At 47.0% G+C, this 6,319-nt stretch overlaps 1 non-coding gene across 1 annotated transcript; it reads right to left on the bottom strand.

Moving 5' to 3' along the window:
- Positions 1 to 4,580: 4,580 nt before the first annotated feature.
- On the bottom strand, positions 4,581 to 4,777 carry LOC144756885 (U2 spliceosomal RNA). Its single transcript, XR_013595375.1, has one exon. It is a non-coding gene; the product is annotated as a U2 spliceosomal RNA (small nuclear RNA).
- Between the last annotated feature and the right edge of the window lie 1,542 nt (positions 4,778 to 6,319).

Here is a 6,319-nt window from a genome sequence, read left to right on the forward strand (position 1 = left end):
CAGTTCCGTATGAGGCCACTCAGCAAGCTCTTGATGAGTACTAACTGCTTGCAAAATTCTGTAGTTTCAGTTTTTTTCTTTTCCTGCTAATTGGTTGGTTTTCATTGATCTTTTTAAGGCCTTCATTCACAGGATATATGAACACATTTTTTGTCCACATCATATATATTTCTGAGGTATCTGGTAATGTTTATGCTGTAAATCCCAGTTAGAGACTGAAGTGCTCTGTTTTCTGCGCATGCATAATTCAACGAGGATTTGGGTTTTTTTCTTCAGATATTCTTCATTAGCTTGAGGAATTCTGATATTGTTGTATTGCTCTTTTACAAGTTACTGTTTTGTCCTAAGTTTTTGTTAGTGTTAATTCATGGACTGATCCCTTCTTGGCAATCCGTATGAGGAGTCTTTCTTTGATTTTCATGGTGACTAGTTTTTTTTTCTCTTGGCAAGGCGTTGTTTCTGGTTTAGATACATCAATCGTCACCTTCCATAACAACCTATTTATTCATCAGTCGTTGGTAACAAACGTGGCGCAAGCTATCCCATTGACCTTTTACCTTTGAATGAAAAAGGTCACATTAGTCAAATACATACAGTAAATAACTACATTTACTCCGCCTGTCTTCATTCGCCTTCTCCTTTCTCCTGTCGCCAACCGGTTCCTGGATTAAAGAAAAAAGGAGAAAAACAGGTTAGTGGCCCCTCCAGGCCCACCATGCTTGGGTACAAAGGGGCCCCTCTGGGCCCTCAGTCGCCATTGTGGTGTTCATCTGATCCGTCCAGGGCAGTGTAGTCATGAAGCTCTAGGCCCTTCAGCAGGTCCTGTGCGTACGTGCACTCCCAGAAGAGATGGTATGTCGTCTCGTCCATGGTGCACCTTCTTGGGCGGGATTTGTATCGGTTGAGTCCTTTTGCGCGCATGAATGCTCTCACGGAAAGTCCTCCTTGGATGGCCATCCAGGCGATGTCTTTGTACTGGTTCATCAGGCGCTTGGGGCGACGTTTCCCCACACGTGGCCCGCTGTGGCAGTGGGGAGGACACTGATCGGCTCACTGAAGTCCCTTGCATGTATCTGGCATTGGACAAGCTTCGGGGTCCATGTGGCGGGGGCGGCAGCCTCCAATCCGAACTCCTTCACAAACTTCTCCACTTACTTGTAGAACCACGGGGTCTCCCAGTTGTATGGGATGGCGCTCACCACTCCACGTTGGCAACAGGAAGAAGCGTGCCATCAGAAAGCAGACATGACTCTCATCTTCGGTCCTCAGGGTGTTCTTCACGCAGTGGCACATGAAGATTCCCCTCAGGTTGGTGACGATGTCTGGCACTCCCTTGTCGTGGGTCTTGGACATCACCTCCATCTTCGAGCTCCAGATGAAGTAGAAGATCATTCTTGTGATGGCCTTGGCCGTTCGTGTCTGCACAGGCCGCACTTGAGCGATGTACTGGAGCACTGGCAGGATCTTGTTCCGCAGGACCAAAGACTTCCCTTCGATCGGGGGCTCAGTCCCAGCTTCTGCCTTGTCTTCACCAGTCTTTCTTCCCATGACTTCTCCGCTGCACCTTCTCCACCAAACCAGACTCCAAGGATCTTCAGGAAGTCCTGCTTGATGGGGAATGGCAGTGGGTCTCCGGTGGGGGTCCTGGGTCCAGTATCCAGTGTCCAAAGAGTAGGGTTTCCGACTTGGTGCTGTTAATCTTTGCTCCTGATGCTTTCCCATACTCGATACAAGTCCTCTCCAGCTCTTTCACAGATGGTCCATCCACGCAGAAGACTGAGACGTCGTCCATGTAGAGGGAGCACTTCACTTCACCTTATCTCCTCCTTCCTGGTGCCTTCACTCCTCTGATGTTCTTGTTCTGCTTGATGTGTTCGGCGAGGAGCTCAATCACGCAGATGAACAGGAGGGGTGAAAGCGGCCAACCCAGTCTCACCCCTGACAGGATGGGGAAGGGGCGGTTTTCCAGCCATTAACCAACACTGTGCTGGAGATGTCTATATACATTGTGATCACCACGTCACAGTAGAAGTCCCCCAGTCCCAGTGCTGTGAGTGTCCGGTCCATGAACTAATGGGAAACACGGTTGAACGCCTTTTCCTGATCCAGACTGACCAAAACCATCGGGATCTTGCGGCCCTTGACGTACCAGATCGTGTCCCGGACCAGGGCCAGACTGTCCGCGATTTGCCGACCCGGTATCTCACAGGACTGGTCAGGGTGAACTATCTTTGCTATCACTTTCTTTAGGCGGTTCGTGAGATACTTGTAGTCCACACTGAGGAGAGAGATGGGTCTCCAGTTCTTGAGGTCTTCTCTCGATCTCTTCTGTTTGTACAAGAGTGTTAGCATACCCTTTCGCAGGGATTGCGTAATACTGCTCATCCCCACCAATTCCTTGTAGAGGTCCTGCAAGTCCGGCCTGATCAGGTCCCACAGTTCAACATAAAGTTCCACTGGGAGACCGTCATTTTCGGGTGTCTTGCCTCTCTTGAAGGTTGTGGCAGTCAAGTGCAGCTCTTCCAGGGTGAAGGGCGCATTCAGCCCTCTCTCTCTCTTCTGGACCCAGTGTCTTCGAGATGCCCTCCAGGAAACTATCTGCCTCGGCTCTTTCTGACAACTTCGGTGAGTAGAGATCGCCATAAAAGTTGGTTACGACTCTCATGACTTCCTCCTTCTCGCTTTTGAGGTTGCCCTCTGAGTCCCGAAGCTCTACTAGTGGTGTGTGGGCTGAGTGAAGTTTCTTAAAGAAGAACAAGTTGCATTTCTCATCCTTCTCGAGGTTCTCGGTTCTGGTCCAATAGATGATTTTCTTGGATTCTTCCCTAATGTGCTCTGTTAGCCCTTCTCGGGTTTCCTCCAAGTCATCTTCCACGTCCTATCCCCTTAACTCGAGTTTGTACAGTTGCTGCAGTTTGCTCTGCAGCTCCCTGAACGACCTCTTCTTTTCCCATGCAGCAGCTCTGCTTGCATCCTGGAAGAAGCTCCGGAACCTGTCCTTCACCCATTACCACCACTCGCTGGTGTAGTGAAAGAGGACCTTCATGTCCCTCCACTCTACATGCATGGTTCTGAGGTTCGCCACTAACTCCTCATTTTGCAACAATGAGCAATTCAGCTTCCACGATCCTGGGCCAGCGGGGAACTTCCCTGTAAGTTCCCCCTCAAAACGGACTGCTCTGTGATCAGAAAAGTGGACAGCGACCATGGAGCTTTGCCCAGGCTTTCTTGTGGGGGAGGTGAATAGGAAGTCAATCCGTGAACGCACAGATCCATCTGGCCTACTCCAGGAAAAGTTCCTGGCATTCGGCCCCATGCTCCCAATGACATCCTGGGGGACACCTCACCTATCATCTCCACCAACAGCCAGGACGTCACATCCATCCCTGCAGAGCCTGACCCAGTTTGTCCATCCAACTCTACTATGCAGTTGAAATCACCGCTCATCAGAATGGTTCTGGAGGTCACGATTTGCATCCTGAGCACCCTGAACATCTCAAGTCTCTCATTCTTCTCTTGGGGGGGCATAGACATTGATGAGCCTAAAGGGCTCACCGGCGCGCGATCTGTCCATGACCACCCCTCTGCTGTTGACCTGCTCAGTGACTTTGTTCACGGTGAAATGCCTCCCCTTGATTAGAAAGGCCACGCCAAACGATTAGCAATTGTTACCTTCAAACCAAAAAGATGGCCCGTTCGTCCATTGCCATTCAAGCTGGCTGTACGATTGGGCGCACAGAATCCTGCATTCCTGCAGAAAGGAAGGTGAGGAGGAAAATCATGACTGACGCGGACGCCTAGCAGCTCAGCACCTCCGCCACAGGGACCCCTGCTGGCTTGAGGACCTTGTTTAAGAACAAGTTCCTGTCCAGTCTGGGCCCTTCCTTGACCTTTACCTCCCACCGCATGACCTGGGTGTGCCAGTGGGAGTCATTGTACCCATTGAAGGGAACGGGTGCAGTCCCTTGCCTGGTCCCTGCCTCAGCCTTCCCCCCACTCCCTGGTATGTCAGCAATGGGGGTTTGAGGTGCACCTGCCTTTGACCCTGAGACCTTCGGGGCACCAGCATTCCTGGTGCTTGGTTCTGCAGGTGCAGCCTTACTTGCCACCTTGCCGCCCAGCCCAGGGGGCTTGAGGTTGGGTTTCTGGATATCCGGTGGGCGGATGCCGTCTGGATTGTCACTGGGGTTCCAGTGTCCATTTTGTTTGCCATTAGGGTGATTTTGGGCTTACCAGTAATTTTAGGGTTACCGCTGGTTTACCGTTTTCATCTGGAGTCCTCCGCCTGGGTACCTGGGGTGTCTCCCAGCAGACGACAAAAGTCTGCAGTGCGGGAAATACTGTCCAGTCATTCCCTAGAGCTAAGGCAAGGGTTATAGGTGTTACCACCTAAGCATGTATACCCTTGCCAGAGGTCTGGGTGCTGTACAGGCCTGTGAAGGGTGTTAGGAGGTGTTTTAAGTCTCCAGCATTAGTCCACCCAAATGCCGGGGAAGAGATAGATGTAGGGAGTGTAACAAGTCCGGTGTTCTAAAGCTGACCACAGGTCCTTGGGGGTTCTTTTTGTGTTCCTAAGGAACAAACAGACAACTCCTCCTGCTTAGTTAAAAGCTTGTTGGGCTGTCACGAACATTTGCATACATTTGCATAAACCAAATGTATTTACCTCATAAGTCAAAGTTACTGTAAATCAAATTTTACTTGCGCAAAAATTGCGCTTTCAAACTGATAAGAACAGATACTACACTTGATCTTAGCCAAAAGGCCGAAAAGCGATGGTGACTAGTGCTACTTTAGACACTGGCCTGTACGCTGCTCTTACCTGACAGTCGGAGAGTTTTGAGGTTCACAACTTCAAGCGGATTTTATCCCTGGTAAGAATTTGTGCCTTTGTGGCTGCTGGTTGTTGCTGTTTTGTAATAATAATGTATAATACTTTGAGCTACAAAGAATTTTCTTCTTCTTTCATTCATTCAGTGCCTTCCACTTGTGAACTGTTTAGCGCTTGGGAAGCAGCCCCCGTAACATGGACTGTCGGGGTTCAGAATTTAATTATCTTGTTCTTATGTAGTTGTGACTAAATGTGGTATCGAAACTACGGTTCCTCAGTGAGTTGTTTATTAAGTAACAGTTTGTTTTTATGCCCTACTAATGGCTAAGCTTTGATTACTTTATACATTTACTTTGCAGAGTTTACAGATATGTTGAGGTAAACTCTTCGTTTAGATGGATTTTATTTTATTTGATTATTGACCTTGCTGCAAGTAGGTTATATTTATTCATGTATGTCTCCCTGGGCTAACAATTTACCATTTATTGTTTGGCATACATCATTCTGGGTCTCTAACTTGTTTGGTGCGTGTTTATTGGTTTTATTTTGCCTAACTATCGGCGATACAATGTAATACTTTTCCAGTCACATAATTCTGTCCAGTTGGTGATGGTTTCATTTACTATTGCAGAATCATTTCTGCTGCATGTTGCACTGGTTTGCATTGTTTTGGGCACAATCCTTTGGTATGGCCCTTGGTTGGGTCGGTGGACTACAGATATGTTTGTTGGTGCCCTTACAATTTCATATGCTATTATCTATTTACAGATTGAATTTGATGGTTGCTCTTAAACGTTGCTCTTTGTCCTGAGGATGACCCAACAAATTGATAAGGTTGAAATGCCGTAGACGTTCTCCTTTGGCAAACGAAGAGGGAGCATATGTTGCATTATTGATCTGGTTAAAAGACAGACAAATATTTGTATTCTTTTCCTTTGTCATTGTGTGTGTTTTTTGGTTACAATGTGATTTGTATGAGTATATGGTTGTAATATGTAACCTTGTGAGCACCTATTGTATGTTTGTATTGGATTTCGTAATACTTATGCTTTATAAAAAATATTTTCAATAACAAAAAGCTTTGTTACAAGAATTTATTGTGGGTACATCATTATTTGTATAACTCTGTTATCCATTTCTTTAATTGTTGCACTGACTAACACACTCTTGTCACTGTATGGTTGGTATATATGTTTCTTCTTTAAGAATGTCTTTCCCTGAACCATTGCAACTGCTACATTACAGGCCCACTAGTAGCATTTAATTCACAGGCCCTGAGAATGTGTTGTGCACTTTACTAGGAATTTATAAGTAAATTATATATGCCAATTGGGTATTAGCCAGTTACCATGTTGTAGGGAAAGAGTACAAGTACTTTAGTTGTGGTAAAGTGTGCAGATTCCTAAGGTCAGCAAAAATGAAGTCAGCAAAAACAGAAGGGTTAAAGGCAAAAAGCTAGGTGGAACCATACCAAGAATGCCAGGTCTA

Source organism: Lissotriton helveticus, chromosome 5_1, assembly GCF_964261635.1.
Source record: "Lissotriton helveticus chromosome 5_1, aLisHel1.1, whole genome shotgun sequence".
In the NCBI taxonomy this organism is placed as follows: Eukaryota; Metazoa; Chordata; class Amphibia; order Caudata; family Salamandridae; genus Lissotriton; species Lissotriton helveticus.